Source organism: Quercus robur, chromosome 12, assembly GCF_932294415.1.
Source record: "Quercus robur chromosome 12, dhQueRobu3.1, whole genome shotgun sequence".
NCBI classification, from domain to species: domain Eukaryota; kingdom Viridiplantae; phylum Streptophyta; class Magnoliopsida; order Fagales; family Fagaceae; genus Quercus; species Quercus robur.
In genome coordinates, this window is record NC_065545.1 from 43,279,150 (window position 1) to 43,297,313 (window position 18,164).

General features: G+C 35.9%; 2 long non-coding RNA genes across 6 annotated transcripts; one reads left to right on the plus strand and one right to left on the minus strand.

Annotated features, from left to right (window-relative positions):
- Positions 1 to 251: 251 nt before the first annotated feature.
- On the minus strand, positions 252 to 9,500 carry LOC126709321 (uncharacterized). Of its 5 annotated transcripts, none has more exons than XR_007649366.1 (6): positions 9,003 to 9,500; positions 7,030 to 7,522; positions 5,831 to 6,146; positions 4,628 to 4,717; positions 4,291 to 4,333; positions 252 to 686 (listed from the first exon to the last, which is right to left on the minus strand). It is a non-coding gene; the product is annotated as an uncharacterized LOC126709321 (long non-coding RNA). The 5 variants fall into 5 exon arrangements; XR_007649367.1 differs by lacking the exon at positions 252 to 686 and adding an exon at positions 1,597 to 1,615; XR_007649365.1 differs by lacking the exon at positions 252 to 686 and adding an exon at positions 2,392 to 2,792.
- A 6,797-nt stretch (positions 9,501 to 16,297) lies between these two features.
- LOC126708776 (uncharacterized) lies at positions 16,298 to 17,124 on the plus strand. Its single transcript, XR_007649265.1, has 3 exons — positions 16,298 to 16,387; positions 16,921 to 16,966; positions 17,055 to 17,124. It is a non-coding gene; the product is annotated as an uncharacterized LOC126708776 (long non-coding RNA).
- Positions 17,125 to 18,164: the final 1,040 nt, after the last annotated feature.

Here is an 18,164-nt window from a genome sequence, read left to right on the forward strand (position 1 = left end):
ATTCGCCATATCCATGCCCGGTTGCGGATGCTCTTACAATTTTTTAGCCCATCTATATCTCTAGGGGTAAAACCATAATAGAAGTACCAAACAAAAAGACCAAAAAAATCCTTAACTTTCTTTAACTAATAAATGCTTGTAGAGGCAAAAAAGTGACTACATAGCTTATTGCATCACACACTTTTGTCCGAGGTATTAACCAAGTACAAAACCAGAAGACTCTACAAAACCACCAACTAAATGCAAAACAAACCACCAAAACTCTCATTTTTTTTTGCTAGTGGTATTGACCAAGCAACAAAACCAAAAGGCTTTATAAAACCACCATTTATGTGCAAAACAAACCACCAAAACTCTCATTTTTATATAGATTATAGATATAGATATACTCTCTTCTTCTCCTTCTTCTTTATATATAAATATACTCATGCCCCTGTCGTAATCACGTAACCTTTCTTACATTTTGAGAGTTTTGCTGATTATTTATTTACTAAAACTATTGTAGGAAAGCGTAGAGGATTTGGTTTTTTTTTTTTTTGGGTGAGGGGGGCTGTGTATGTTCGGCCCATCAAAATAAATTTATAAGGCCCAAAAGTTGGATCTATATAGAGTAGATTCGGCCATAGTCCAGCCAGGAAGCCCATCCCACCTTAGCATCATTGAGTTTGACTGCATTGATTTGGGACCTAGCAGAAATAAAGTTTTTAAGGTGTAAAATAAATAAAATAGGCTTTTAGGAGGTAAAATAGAATTTCTTTTGGCATCCCGGATGTTAATACTCTAACTATCTAATTTTCAAACAAAAAAAAAATGTTATTTGATGAAGCCCTTACCCAAATACTCGGGGTATCTAAAGGTGGCTTTAAATTTTTTTATCTTTAGCTTGATGCTCTCCCTTGAAGATATTGCCAAGGAAGAACAACTGAATAATCCTCAGGTGGCAGAAATGCATGTCCTACGAATGGTAGTTTCAAAGAATTAGTTTCGTATTATATTTAGGGATGGCAATTTCTACCCGACCCGCGGGTACCCGATCCGATCCGACCTAATGGACCGGGTTTTACCCGATCCGATAAAGAATAGGGTCGGGTTTGGGTTTTAAAAAAAAAACCCCGAACCGGGTCCGGGTCGGGTTCGGGTTTTTATAAAAACTCGACCCGAACCCGGACCCGGACCCGACCCGATTATATATTTTTATAATTACTAAAATATCTTTTATATATATATATATATATATAATGTTATAAACCCTAAAATTTCAACATCCTCATTTCATTTCAGATTTTCAGCTCACACAGCCCGCCTCCCTCATCTCTGTTCTCTTCAGTCTCACTCACAAATCACAATCTCACTCTCTCACTAACAAATCACAATCTCAGTCACTCTCAATCTCACATTCGACCAACTACCCAACCTCTCACCGCCGATCCATGCCTTCGTCGCCGTCCCAAGCCTTCGCCGCTGTACCAAGATCTGTCAGTGTCACCGCTCTGCCTTAAGCGACCTCGCCGACAAGCACCTCTCCTCACAGACCTCACCTCGCCAGGCCCTCCTCCACCTCACAAGGAACAACTCTCTCATCTTTCTCAGCTCGTTGTGAACTCAAGCTTTTGCACTGAAAATCGTTCATTTTGTTCAAAGAATCAAATTTGTATTTTCTAGTTAAAGTGTTATTTTTGTTGAATAGGATCGACTTGTTTGATTTGATTTTGTAGGTTCTATATGTTAATTCTTGTTTTTACTTTTGATGTGGGAAAATTTTGTAATGAAAAAAAAGGGCTTCCGATCTGTTCAGATCTGGATTTTCTTGAGTGTCCCCTACTGTTTGGTTGCTGAGAAAATCGGTATCAAGCTAACTTTTTTTTTTTTTTTTTTGATTGGGCAACGGAATGGCCGAATGGGCCCTGATCTGGCAGGGCTTAACGGGGCCTGTGGGGCCCGGCAAGGGCGGGTCCGGGCCCCGGAAAAAAACCCGTATAGTAAACGGACCGGGTCCGGGCCGTGGGTCTTGGCCCGCGGGTCGGGTCCGGGTATGAAAAAACTCGACCTGAACCCGACCCGTTGCCATTCCTAATTATATTATTGCACTTACGTCGTTTATATTGTGCCACTAATATTTAGAAATTTTAGATCCAAGATGGTGAGATATTTGCAACAATCAACTGGGAGAATGGAACAGTCAGATCCGCGGAGGGACCTGAACAATATAAGACCTGTGAGATGATTAAGCGTATTGTTTCGTCCATCCAAAGGTATGCAGCTAGAAATTTATTTAAGTTTTCAAGTATATTAGAGAGGAGAAGGGTACATGATATCTTTCACGAATTTGAGGTCTTTGTCCTTCCTGTCTCTGCCCAAATCTTAGTTTCCAAAGAGAATACATTGGATGAATTTCATGTTTGAAATAAATACATTTTATATTAAGTGAATATTATTGAAATAAAGTACAATTATAACTATTTACCAAAAGTACAGTTATAATTCTCAACACTTTTTTAAGACTTTTAAGTTGTAACCACATGGGAGATAAGGAGCAAAGCCCATATTTTACCACTATTTGTTACTTTTCCATTTCTTGCAATAACTTTTTTAGTGATATCAAAATTTGAATATTAAAGCATTGTTCATGGTGATTAAACAGAATATTGGTCACTGTTTTTCTCTTTCCTCTGGTGTAAAAATTTCAGCCTTCTACTGTTGGTATCTATTATTTTACAAAGCCTCTTATACGTATTTATGTTCCAGGATAATGTCACTGTCAAGGAAGCCTCTCCCCCACAAATCTCATGTACCTAGCAAAGGTTAGCCTATCACTTCGATTTGTCTAGATGTAAGCTGAACTTGTTCATAAAATATTAATCACTTCTTTATGAATTATCTTGTTTTAACCTTGTTAATTACTTTTACAGGCTATAAATTGTTAAAGTTTCTTGCTAAAATATTTCGTTTTATTTATCAATTTAACATGGACCAAATTAGTGAATTGCCTGAACTTGTCCTCTCTTGCATTTTATCAAAGCTAACAATGAAAGATGTGGTCAAAATCGGCATACAATCAAGGAGATGGGTGAATGTTCGGTTACTGAGGACTGATCTGAATTTTGATGTTCACAACATGTTCCATAACATCAATGAAATGCCTAAATTCAAACTATTTTCCATTTGTGTTTGGAAACAACAAAAATCATGGAAAACCCCCCATTTGACAATGAAGTGTCAAACATCTTCACTAGGATGTTTAACATTTCATTGTCAAATGGGAGCTTCCCCAATTTTTGCTTTTTTGCAAACACAAATTGAAAATAGCTGAATTTCAGCAAATGCTATGGAACATATAATAGGAACATCAAAATTTAGATCAGTCCTCAATAACCGAATATTCACCCATCTCCTTGATTGTATGCCAATTTTAACCACATCTTTCATTGTTAGCTTTGATAAAATGCAAGAGATGACAAGTTCAGGCAATTCACTAATTTGATCCCTGTTAAACTAATAAATAAAACGAATTATCTTGTTTTAACCTTGTTAATTACTTTTACAGGCTATAAATTATAAATTGTTAAAGTTTCTTGCTAAAATATTTCGTTTTATTTATCAATTTAACATTGACCAAATTAGTGAATTGCCTGAACTTGTCCTCTCTTGCATTTTATCAAAGCTAACAATGAAAAATGTGGTCAAAATCGGCATACAATCAAGGAGATGGGTGAATATTCGGTTACTGAGGATTGATCTGAATTTTGATGTTCACAACATGTTCCATAACATCAATGAAATGCCTAAATTCAAACTATTTTCCATTTGTATTTGGAAACAACAAAAATCATGGAAAACCCCCCATTTGACAATGAAGTGTCAAACATCTTCACTAGGATGTTTAACATTTCATTGTCAAATGGGAGCTTTCCCAATTTTTGTTGTTTCCAAACACAAATTGAAAATAGCTGAATTTCAGCAAATGCTATGGAAAATAATAGGAACATCAAAATTTAGATCAGTCCTCAATAACCGAATATTCACCCATCTCCTTGATTGTATGCCAATTTTAACCACATCTTTCATTGTTAGCTTTGATAAAATGCAAGAGATGACAAGTTCAGGCAATTCACTAATTTGATCCCTGTTAAACTAATAAATAAAACGAAATATTTTAAAACAAAACTTTAACAATTTATAACCTGCAAAAGTAATTAACAAGGTTAAAACAAGATAATACATAATAAAGTAATTAGTGCCAAATGATTAATATTTTATGAACAAGTTCAACTAACGAAGTGATAGACTAACCTTTGCTAGGTACAGCCAGCTACACCAGTCCAAGATTTTGGTCCTGAAAATAAAAAAAAAATTAAAGCCACCTTTAGATACCCTGAGTATTCGAGTAAGAGCTTCACCAAATAACATTTTTTTGTTTGAAAATTAGAAAGTTACAACAGAGGAGGGGGATTTAAACCCTAGATTTTTTTAAAACATCAAAAAATATCAACCAATTAAGCTACAAGACTCCTGGCATAAAAAGCCGAAGTATAATGTGACGTCCTACATGACTTAAGCAAAGATCTCAAGCTTCTAAGTTCTAACTAAAACAAAGTATAGAATGAATTGTGTATGGTAGAAAGCTCACTCTTTTAAAATTATCCTTGTTTGTCTGGATGTTCGCCTCTAATTCTGCAATTTCCCCAGTGCTATAACTATTCGCCAATTCAATGTAGGGCTGCTCAAAGAAAATAATGTACAAATAAACATATTGCACTACGTTCCCAAAGCTCCAAATTTGAATACCATGAACAATGGTTCAAATATGCACATAAGAAAGAACATATGACCACTAACGGATAAAAACATAAATGTTGGATATTCTATTTGTGATTTGTTGCACAAAAAAAGACCAAGAATGAGAGCAGGTGCACAAATATTGGTATGCCTAGCCGAGAAAATATAGATTTAGCAGAGTGGATAAATAATAGTAATCTGGCACTAGATGCCAAAATTGTTGTTATGTCAAGGGCTATAAATGTAACATAGGAGTCACATTCATGTTACATTCGCGTAATATAGGAATCACAAAGGTGGGCACGTAAGACAAGTTAAAAGAAAACTACCTAACTCCAAATAGAGCATCACATATAGAAACAAATATTACCATAAGTGTGAAGTGTGAACACTGAACAGTAGCATTTTTCTGCAAATAGCCCAGTCCACACAAATAGCTATTAATTCATGTTTGTTGGCACATTAAAATCTGAATTTGAAAAACCCAAAGACACCTTTTCTTCATATATATATATATATATATATGTGTGTGTGTGCGCGTGTGTGTGTGACTGCCATCTAGCTTTTAGTATGATGATTATGGAGTTTTAGTCAATCATTATATTCTACCCATAATGTTGGCCACCTATTCAAACAAGATAACTATTTAGCCCAAAATATCAAAAGATTTTATTACCTGATCTCTGCTTGGAAAGAAGAGAAATGCATTGGGAAGCAGATACTGCAGCATACCCATCATATAAGGTACGGTACAAAATGAATCCAAGATTTGAAAGGAAAATCTATTTATTAATCAATCCTAACCTCTCATTGAGACAAATTACCAAAGTGTTAGTTAACAAGCAGACACTGTTAAATTGGGCATGCAACAATGCGTATAAGAAATTTGCCTTTCCATAACATTTATACAGTGACTCAGCTCACTAACGATGACTTAAAACTTAGTAGCACGCTTATAAATCATTCGTCCAACAAATAATATACATCTAAACACAATATCAACATGAGGACTCCCAAGATCAAGAGCACATCCTAAATTAATTTGAAAAAATACCTAACAGAAGCTCTTTAGATTTCTCCAAGCAGCTGAAGAAGTGTACTTAGGAAGACTGGTAGAGAATTGCCACCAAAAAAAGAATAAGTAATTTGATTAGTCTCAAAGAGTGACAGCAATTTAGTTGCCCAAAAATTGTACCCCGGCTGTGAATTATTTGCCTCTATTTCTTTAATAGCCTTCTCTTCAGCCCCATCAATATAAGGGTAAAAAAAAAGAAGCATACTTGCCCATGGTGAATGAGAGAAACCAATATGTATTTTTTTTAAGCTTCAACAGCTATGAAATTTTGAGTTGACATTGGAGCAGTAACAACCTGAAATATAAGCTATAAGCAATTAGGGTGGTCATGTGCATAAAGAAAAGGGTCAAGATGTCAATTAACAACCATTAACTTAAGTAGTGAGCTGTATATAGATAACAGACATTGTGTAGGAGCTCTAGGGCTTCGCAAAAAATGCTGTTTTCCTATGCATATCATCATACTATAATCATAACAAATGTGAAAAACTATAAGCAAATGTCCTACATATTAATGAACTCAAGCCAGAAACAAAAGTAACCCTAAACATTGATAAAATCACACATCAATTGAAAACTAATATATCCCACATTATCTGGATTATACCACCTTAGAGATGATGAAATTGGTTGCATTTTCTCACTAACAGTAAATAAATTCAATTTTAAAATTAAACAAGTTCAAGACTTCATGATACCATCCTGCTGCCATGTAGAAAACGTACTATTTGTGACCAAGAAATGATGATTCTTTATCTTTGAATGAAAATAACTTGCTATTAAGCATTTATCACATTTGATTTTTTTTTTTCCTATTTTTCTGAAGTACTACTATACAAGTACTGAAATTCTAGATATTCATTCTTAACTAAGCAGTAATTTCTCAAATCCCTTGATGCATTAATAGATGTCCTTCATGTCACCAAGATATACGTGCCTTACTTATCTTTAATGTAACATTCCACATATTAAATTGCATAAATATGCACAGCAAATGCCTTATCCAATCTTATACAACAAACATAAAGGAAGGATGCAACTAAGCATCCATAAAGAAAGTAAAATGACAAATGAGAACAGAAACGCTACAAAGAAGATAAAAATGGACATGATAGCAAGAAGAGTTCCCTAAAAAATATAACCACAAAAACTGAAAAGTCTTTGCAAAAACAACTCACCCATAATAACAGTAGAGGAAAAGGTCGTCCAGATGATCAACCTCAGAGATATCTTCCTCCCAATTTGATAGGCCAGTTTTGGAACAATTTATGAATAAACAAATATGAAGAAAATGTGGATGCAAAGTAGTCAAATGTTCTGAGGAGTTCTGAAGCTTCCAAACAGCTGCCAGAAACAGATCCACATGCACATGCACATGCATTGGCGTTCCAAGTATAATGACCAGCTCCTTGAACCTCATATAAACAGATATGACTGAAACCCCGACAACTATTAACATCAATATGTTTACTGTGAGTGATTTAATGATATTAGTGCCCATCAAATACAATTCACTTGCAGAGTAAAGATGTAAACATTTTTCAGGGTCCAAACAAATTTGCTCTGAAGCACAAAAACTAATAAATCTGTCAATCTAGGGGACCAATGTAGTTGCTTGCTCTTCTGAAACTGGAGCAGATATGCAAGCCTCTCTTTCACCACAAATATGCACTGCATAAGAAAAGGCAGGATCAACACAAATACATACAAATTCACATTGTAATCAAGTGCAACATCACACAAATACTCCAAAAATTCCAATCTCAATTAATGCGATATTCAATTAAGTTAAACAACAATGTTCTCTAAAATTTCTCAAACGAAATAAAATATCCTTTTTTTCCCTTAGTTTCATTCTAAGACTAAATGCTCAAGAAAATTTTAAACCCCTCCCAATTGAAGATAATGCAACTACTTCTTAAACTTAGTTCTACTACTCTCTTTTTTTTTTAATTTTTATTGTGAAAAAAAAAAAAAAAAAAAAAAAAAAAAAAAAAAAAAAACAAAGAATTACCAGTGTATAATTAGAGTGGAATTTAAATTGCTACCTTCTCTTTCTCAAGTTTTCAACGCAACCAAACAACTTCAACACTCTCAGTCCAATAAAAATGTATAACATGTCGAATACATAAACCCATTCAATTTTAAAAAACCAAACCAAACACAAACAGCATTGCAGCAACACAAATCCTATCATAAACACAGAAATCACCAACACAAACTCACATTTAACACAAAATATACACATGCATTACATTCTATACATATTGAATCCTCGACTAAATACCCAAAAACAAAAAATACTGAGAGAAGAAATGAACCCAAAAAAAAAAAAAAAATTGAAAAACTCAGACCACTAAAGCTCCATCGGCAGTGGTTTCAGCCATCAGTCCCACCGCTGGGCTTTGCCTGACCTCAACACGACCAAGAGCTCCTCCAATCATCACATCTCTCTCCGATCTAACAATCCCCATGAGGGTGAGGGTGGGCCGGTGAGGGTGGGCCGGTGAGTGAATGAGAGTGAGGGTGAGGATGACTAGGTGAGACCGTGAGGGGCGGATGAGATGAGAGTAAGAGTGACAGTGAGAGTCAGAGCATTCTTATCAAGCATTCTAAAATTTTTAGCATTCAACACTTCAAAAACCACTTTATTTATTATACTATCCCACTTTAAGATACATCAAACATCACAACTTCTATATTTTTTACCATTTCATTTAAATAATATAAACTACTCATTAAAATAATAATAAAACAACTACACAAAAATCTAGCAACCGGCCAACCCCCTCCTCCACCGCTCCACTTGCCATAACCACCATTGTAGCAACCACAACCCACCACAAACCACAGCACCACCGTGGCAACCACAAAACAATTCTGAAGGTGAAAGGCACTATAGATAGAACAAAAGCCCTATATATTTTCCTTTCCTTCATTTTCTCGGCAAGTAAACAGAGATTCAAGGAAACTCTGAATGTGAAAAAGAACAAAAATTGAACGAACCCCATTATAATTGAACCCAAAAATCAATACATTAATATCTCAATTTCCAATTTTGATTTTTCTTTCCCTCCATTTTCTGGGAAACCAAACAAAGAGTAGTATTAACGAAAAAACAGAGTATGAAAGAAGAAACAATAGAACGAACCAGCGCCAGTGGATCCAACAAGGAGGCAGCGATCACCGGAGTGAAGAGAGAGAGAAATCTTCGATTAAAGGAGTGGAACCCGGCGGAGGATGACCCACGAACAATCAGACCCACGCTCCGACCCACGAACAATCAGACCCACCCTTCGATCCACGCTCCAAACCAAAAACCCACACTCCGACCCACGAAGAGAGAACAAAGAACAGAGAACAGAGGGAGACCATCAGACCACATCGGACCCATGACTATCGGACCACCATTGCCGAACCAGAACCATCGTCGGACCAGAACCATCGCCGGGTCACATCCATCGGGAGAGAGAACAGAGAGAGGAAAGAGGAGAGAACTGAGTTCGGAGAGAGAGTCGTGAGAATAAAAAACTTTTTTTTTTTTTACAATTCAGGCTACAGTGAGCTTGTATTAATACAAGCTCACTGTAGGACTGAGGACTGAGGTGAGAGAGGCGGCTGAGAAATCAATCAGAGAAGAGAAATGAGTTTTAGGGTTAGAGTTGTTATATATATATATATATATATAGAGGTAGGTTTTTTTGTAATTTTGCATTTAGATAACCGGGTCGGGTCCATATCCCGGTTCGGTCCAAGTGAAATATATATATAAATAGTTCATAGTTGTTCTTAATAAACTATTTATTTAGCCTAGAAAAATAAAATCAATGGCATGTTAAGAGTGAACTTACTGGATTAGTATACAAGTACAGGTAGATGCAGTGAGTGGACCCCAAGAGAAAAAGAAGAGGTAACAACGTCTGAGAAGAAGAGAAGTCATAGTGTAGCAATTGTGACTCGTTTTATATCCTTATTCTCATTCATTTCAATTTAATGTTTTTATATACGTATATTGTTAAGAAAAATGATATATGGATAACACTTTCATAACTAATTAATAACAAATTTTAACTGATAAGTTATTGTTGGATAAAAAAGTGATATTAGTGAAATATATATATATATATATATATATATATATTCTGATTTTTGTTATTGATAGTGCTTAGACATATTGGAGTTCACTTGTGATGTTTATTAATAAGTCTAAATTTCACTTATGCTATTTTGTATTAATCGTGTGATAACTAAAGGAACATTTGAATTTTGAGTAGCAACATGATCTTTAGAAAGTGGCTTGGCATTATCTTCAATGAGCAGCAATGTGATCTTTAGAAAGTGGCTTGGAATTATCTTCAACCATATCTAAACCCGTAGTAAATTTATCCTATCAATAAACACATACATTGGTTGGATTGTAAAATTTTTACTTTCTTTGAGTAAAGTATTTGCTGGCTTTCAGTGAATCTATAATTGCTTTAGTAGCTTCTTTTTATTTCAAGCCTTTCTGTACTTGTGAGATTATTTTGGAATTAGCAAGTTAATATTCCACACACGTAAAACATCAAAAGGAGTTGTCATGTTAGGATGATCTTAATCAAAAACAAATTTCAGGAATCCTTATTTTTGGCTGAATAAAAAATGCAGTAATTCTTGAAGAGCACTGCAGGTAGGTATACAAGCTGTAACTTAGTCTAAACTTCTTGTGGCTTTTGTATTCATGTTAATGTGATGCTGAAATAAGTTGATGGAATTTAATATCCTATATTATGTCAATTAAACATTATTTTTCACTTTTCTTTTGTCAATTCTGTTTGGATTGTGTTTTATACTATCAATCATTGTAGAGACTAGTCTATACTCTTTAATGCTATTGCAACCCATTTGATGTAATAATACCTCCTTGGTTATATAAATTTGTGAAAGTGCAGCTTACCTTTGTTTTGAGGTTTTGATAGCACCCTATATTCATACCTAACCAATTAAGTGCAGAAGTGTAGTAATGACACAAGATTTTTTCTTAAACAGCTGACTGAAAAGCTAAATATCGAGGAGCTTGCAATTTGGGCGATATTGGCTAGGGCAATTTGGAATGACAGAAATAAATTCTACTTTGAGAATACCCAAATTTAGCCGAGAAATATTCTGGATGGAGCAATTTAGTTTTTTGGGGGAATACCAGAGACTCATGGCTTCCCACAAACATTCATAAGTTGCTTCCTTGATGTAGTTTTCTGGTTATTGTTTCTTTTGGCTGTATTTCCAAAGTTGTATCTTTTTCTATTTCTCCCTGGCTAGGTGTTTGCTATGCCAGGGGTCATACTTTGTTTATGTTTTCTTTGTTAGATATTCAAAACAATTCTATCTTTTCTCTCAAGAAAACAATGAGATTTGAATTCTTGTAATTTCAAAATACACATATAATGTGAGTTTGTGTTTTCATTGCCCACTACTATTGAATTCATTGGATGTGGTTGTCAATTTAAATTACACAGTAATGCCCTTGGTCATGACTATGAAACAAGACCATTAACCATAATAAAAAGTTGAGGTAGGTTAACTTTAAGATACATTTTGCTACAATGCAATTCTCACATTTGCTTTCTATTCCATTATTTTTTTTAAATGCTTTATATACCATTGTTGGAAAGAAAAAAAAATCATGAAATTCAACAAATCTTGTATATGTGTTTGAAGTTTATCACACTAACCATTTTACATTGGAAAAGTCTAGGACCACATAATTTTTCTCAATTTCTTTCCACAACTGTGACGGGGCAAAGTATAATTGGTAAAGAAATTTAATTTAAATAATAAACAATTAGGAATACCTATGGGAAACAATTAAGAATACCTATGGCAGAAAATTTTGTGGAAGAAGAAAATCTAGGAATTTCATCTGACCAACAGAAAGAGAAAGTGGACTCACCCATTCATTGCTTGAATCTTGGAGCAAGCAATATCATCCGTGTTGGAGGAACAACATACCTCTCAGGTCTAGAAGGTTTGGATAATTGGATTGCTATTTGTTTATCCACGATGCGAAGGCGAGGGATTGCAAGGGAGGAAACGTGGAGGTGGCCTGTGGCAATGAGCGGGGTTGTGTTGAAGTCTCCATCGTTGCTGAGTGAGGAGTTGAATCTCCTCTCAAGAGTCACAACTTACGGATTAAAAGGGACGTTAGTAGACTAGTAGGTTAGTACTGAGGTGACATGGCAATAAACTTATGTCATCAAATTTTTAATACTTGTCTTCTTCTTATTGGGCCGGATTACAAGGTAAGCATGCTGACCTTGTAGTCCAAGACTACCCAATAATTTCTCGTTGCTCTCCTACCATATTTGTGGTATTGGCACTATATTCCAACCTCAGGAACTTTTATGTCGATCAAATTAGACCCACCACTCAAATAGAATGTCAACAACTTGCTTGGGGATCAACCAATGAACCCTTGCTAGTCCTATTTATCATGTTAAAATACATGGACGCTAGGATTTGTACAAGAACTAAATAATAGTGTAGGTGATAACACTCCTCCTCCCCACCCCCAAAAAAGAGAAAATGAGCAAAATCTGTTGCATTGATTTTGTGTATGTGAACCATACTCCACTTGGGCTTCAGTAATAGGAGTTGAGGGGGGTGGGGTAGAGTTCTAATAGGTGCTAATTTCAATTTATTGATAAAGTAAGTCTTTTTTGAACCCGAATTCCCCTAACATCTCAACTCCTCTTCGCCCCTTAGTCTGCCTCAACAACAGAGAGTCCACTGAAGCCTCTCTATTTGTGGAACTATCATACTCATCATCGCACCAACAGTCTTGCCAGAGCCAGATATGTTTACCAAAGCTGGCTTCAAATTGAATGTACTGTAAAAAAACCTTTACCATCCCATCTTGATACTCTTCCACAAACTACACCAATGGATACCCTGAACAAGTATTGTACTCCATAAACATGCTTCCTCTACCCTAAACCGCCTTATGATTGTAGACGTTTGCATGTATGCATTTGACTGCAAATGAACAAAACTACTCATTTATTGCCACTTCATTTACAAAGTAAGCCACACCAGTGTTCTAATGACTTCACGTTGGGGCATGCTTGTAGGACGACTACTAATTTCAATGTTGATTATTTGTTTAGTTATCACACGTGCATGCGTGCACACATATTTGAATGTTGAACATTTCTTTATTTGTCATTTATTCATTGTGTCATTGATTAATGATTGGGAACCTTTGAAGAATGGAGCTGCTGGTCCCAGAACAAAGGCACACAATCCACCTTTGGGGTCTGAAACCCTAGGCTTTGGGCAGAAACATGATGCAACAGTGGATATACCATTGGACACGTTGAATGTAGTGAAGTTGCTATATAATTTCCTTTTTTATTCCTTTTCTGTTCTTTGATATTTTTGAGAGAGCTGAGTTATGTTCTTGATGGTATGGTTTTTGTAGGATTCTAAGAGCAAAGAGAAAGAGCTTGCCTCTTGGGAAGCAAATCTCAAAAGGATGGAAAAGGTTTGCATTGCAATTCCATGATTGAGTACTTGTTTAGAATTGAATTTTTATTATTTATTTTTCTACATTGACAACCACTTCTGTTAATTCCTAGAAATGCGGATTTTGTTGCTTTACATAACAATGAATTAGTTACAATATGTGATGCCTACTTGAAATGATTGTATTGGTTATTCTTACTCTTAAATAGAATATATTCTTTGCCTTTGATTCTGTTTTTCATTGTACTCTTTAACTGCCTTCCACAGGAAATAAAGCGGAGAGAAGATGTTGTTGCTAAAGGTAAACTATGAGGTCACAACTTACAACTTAGTATATTTTTGTGAACTTGTTTTGCTGTTTTCTAAACTGTTTTTATTTATTTATTTTTTATTTTTATTTTATATCAGCTGGTGTTCCCAATGATAATCGAAATTGGCCTCCATTTTTCCCCATAATTCATCATGATATAGCCAAAGAAATACCAGTCCATGCACAAAGGCTGCAATATTTGGCTTTTGCAAGTTGGTTAGGTATGAGAGATCATATATATAAAACATTTTACATTATATTACTTGTGTAAGTTGGTTCTGCTCAGGATTTTTTTTTTTTAATCTCAATAAATATAATGATGTGGAGCTCTTTATGGAGTATAGTTTCTTTAATTTAGGCGTCTTCACTTGGTCCCTTAGAGAATTGGCTACAGAAGTGGAGAAAATGGATAATGTATTGCATTTCTACAGTTAAATTTTCCATTCTGATTAATGGTAGTCCTTCAGATTTCTTTGGCAGCTCTAGGGGGATTCGGTAAGGGGATCCTTTATCCCCGTTGCTATTTGATGTTGTCATGGAGGCTTTGAGCCATATGTTGGATGTGGCTGCAAATACTGGATAGTTGTCGGGATTTTATGTAGGTAATACGGCTGGTATTTCGATGATGGTGACTCACCTCTTATTCGCAGATGACACCCTTATTTTCTGTGATGCTGTCCCTAATCAGTTAGTTATTTTAAGGGAGATATTGACTAGATTTGAGGAGGTTTCAGGTTTAAGAATTAATTTGGGGAAATCAGAGATGATTCCAGTTGGAGATGTGCACAATCTAGATGATCTAGTGGGATTATTAGGGTGTACGCATTCTTCCCTTCCTTTTAAATATCTGGGCCTTCCTTTAGGTGCAAAATTCAAGGAGCTCTTAGTATGGAATCCTATTTTAGAGAAGATGGAGCGGAGACTAGCAGGTTGGAAGAGGCTTTATCTATCTAAAGGGGGTAAGGTAACTCTTATTAAAAGTACTCTTTCCTCCTTACCTACTTATTTTCTTTCCATTCTTCCTATTCCAAGGAAGGTGGCTAATCGCATTGAGAAATTACAAAGAGATTTTCTTTGGAGTGGTATTAGTGGTGATTCTAAATTAAACTTGGTGAAATGGGCTGAGGTTTGTAGGCCTGTGCAGGTTAGGGGGCTAGGTATAAGACGTTTGAGAAGTTTTAACTCTGCCTTGTTAGGCAAGTGGTTATGGAGGTATGGTATAGAGACAGATGCTTTATGGAGGAAGGTTATAGAGGCGAAATATGGGAATATTTGGGGTGGTTGGTGCACGAAAAAGGTGACAAGTGCATATGGTGTTAGCCTTTGGAGGTATATTAGAAGTGGCTGGTTGATTTTTTCTAAACTCCTATGGTATGAGGTGGGGGATGGTACTAGAGTGAAGTTTTGGAAACATGTGTGGTGTGGGGATTGTACCCTCAAAGAGGCTTTTCCAGAACTTTACTGTCTTAGTAGGGCAAGAGATGCTTCAGTGGCAGAGGTGATGGGTTGGTCTGGTGGGAGGATTCATTGGGATGTTAGATTTCGTCATCCACCTCAGGATTGGGAGCAAGAATCTTTTGATCGGTTTATGGGCATTGTCTACTCTTCGACTATGAGGGGGGTTGGCCCTGACAAAGTTTGTTGGAAAACAGCTAGGAGTAGAGGTTTTGAGGTTAGAGGATTCTATCTTTCTTTCTACCCTCCTACTCTTACTTCTTTCCCTTGGAGAATGGTGTGGCAATCGAAGGTTCCTACAAGGGTAGCTTTTTTCTCATGGTCTGCTTCCTTAGGTAAAATCCTTACAACAGATAACCTTCGCAAAAGGCGTATTATTGTTCTTGATTGGTGTTATATGTGTAAGAGGTGTGGGGAGTCGGTGGATCATCTTCTTCTTCATTGCTCCATAGCTTTTGAGTTGTGGTCTTTGGTGTTTTGTTTGTTTGGAATTCACTGGGTTATGCCACATAAGGTAATTGAGGTGTTTGAATCTTGGCAAGGTAAGTTTGGGCGTCACCGCAATATAGGCCTTTGGAGACTAGTGCCGCATTGTTTGATGTGGTGCATTTGGAGTGAAAGGAATGCTAGATGTTTTGAGGGATGTGAACGGTCCTTGCTAGAGATTAAATCTTTTTTCTGTCACACTCTCCTTGCTTGGAGTGTGGCTTTATCGCATTTTACTTGTTCTTCCATTCCAGTTTTATTTGATCATTGTAATTTTGTTTCTTGATTTTTGCCCCCACAGTACATCCCCAATGTACTCGGGTTGGCTACTTTTTTAATAAAATTTTTCGTTATCTATCAAAAAAAAAAGAAATTTAAGAAGGAAAAAAAAAAGTCTAAATTTTATTTTAGATAAGAATTACTCATGATAGGTTTTCAGTTTTGTTTTGCTTGCTGTAATCTTGATTTAAAAGGTCTCACTATAAAATCCTTCTGCAATATCTGATACTCTTGTAGTACTGTTTGTGCAGGTATAGTTCTTTGTCTTGTTTTTAATGTAATTGCTGTGATTGCATGCTGGATCAAAGGCGGGGGTGAGCTTCTATTTTTCAATGTTGTTTCTGCATTCAAGATACAATAGGCATTGGTTTCAATGTAATTTGGATCTTCTCATAAGCTCCACTCTGTGTGGGTGCCTAATTTTTTTTCCTTGCAACAATCTATGCTCTACTTGGATGCCCCCTTTCGTATGTGCTGTGGTACCGGCCTCTCTATCGTGCTATGAGGTTAGTATTTCGTAATGTAGAGAATGAGAAGGTTTTCTTGTAGGCTATCTTAAGTTGAAGAGAAAGAGAAGGATTTCAGTGACCTTAGCCCTCCAACTCCTCCCCTTTCTTCTTTTTCTTCTTTTTTGGGGAAGGAGATGCTATTTAGTCTAAGGACTATTGTCAGTATTTCTTTTTCTTGATGCTGTTGTTTTTAATTTGATTTATATTAAGTACAGAGTTCAGCACCTTCAACATTTTCCATCTGTGTGTGTGTTGGTGTGGGTGTGTTCCTGTGTGCATCTCAGTGTTTTTGTGCACGTGTGCCTTTGTACATGCATGTATATTGTATAGCTAGTGGCACCTGCTTGTTTGGGCTGTGTCAATGTTACATTTATTGTTTAACTGGTGAGAGAAAGCTCTTACATTAACCTATTAGAGGAAAGATATTCATTTATTTTTGTATTTGAAAGAGTTTCTATAGTGATAGCATAAAAAAAAGTCATATTATGTATGCTGATGGGTGTTAAAATTTGCTTTGTTTCCAATTGTAGGACAGACAGTGCCTTAAATTTCAGCTGGTTTTTCTTGTTCTATCTGGTATGTGATATATAATTCAGTCTTAGCTATGCTTCTCATGAGTAGGTGGCCTATTTTTCTGTCTATTGATCAATCTGGCACGATAGAGCTTCATATCGGTTTTTGTATTTTTGCTGCTATTGCACCCCCAATCGTCTGTCATCGGAAGTCATTGAAGTACTAGTATCTTGAGCTATTAGAATTATCTTATCCTTTAATTTATAGGTTTATGTTTTTGGATAATTTTTGTTACTATGGGTTTGATACATTGTGGTTTTAGTGTATGTTTGTTTCTAACTCTTAATACATGGATGGTTTTGAAACTTGGTTTACTTTTTATATATATTGTTGATGTTATTTTGTTTATAATGTTTTTGTACCCATGCTGCTTCTGTAAGCTTTAAGGGTTTATGTTCTGTAGGCTTTATGGTCTGTACCATGCTTTATGCAGCCTTTTATACTTTGTTTAAATCAGTATTTTTAACTAAACGTCATGCATTTTCTTGTTAAGTACTGTCACTCTTGTGCCCTTGTAGGATTGTTCCTAGATGCATATACTTAGTGTATTGTGCATTGGTTGAGTGTAGAACATGCAAGTGACTTGCATTGAGCTTGTTTACTTGTTTGTTCAAGTGTTCATTCCAAGTGTGAATGAGCATTGTGGACACTACCTTGTAGTGATTACTTTGTTGATCTAGCCATGGTTTGTTTCTTAACTCCATTTTTGCTTGATCACATATAGCTTGCTTCATATGCATTTCATGCTTTTCTGCATACAATGATCATGGTGTATTGTTGTATTTCAGGAGTTTCATGTTCATATGATTCAAGAGCTTCACAGTTTCTAGAGTTAGGTGTGAGTGAGTTTTGCTCAACTGTTCCCAACTCACATGTTAAGTCTAGAGTCTGTATTAGGGTTTTGTCACGGAATAGCCAAAGGGGGAGAATGTAAGGTTGAATTTAATCAACCATCTTGTTGGCTTTATTCCATGCCAAATTTGCTTGTATTTCAACATATAATAACCCTGTATTTAGGTGGGATTGTTGTAAGGATAGTGAGTGAGATAGTGAGTGAGATAGAGTGCTGAAATGCTCAAGAGTGTGCAAGAAAACAAAGGCTCGCGACTTGATCTCACGGGTGACTCACAGCTTCAAGCCGTCAGAAGCAGCACACATGCCAAGCATGCCAGAAGTTGAAGCGTCATGCTAACTAGAGCAC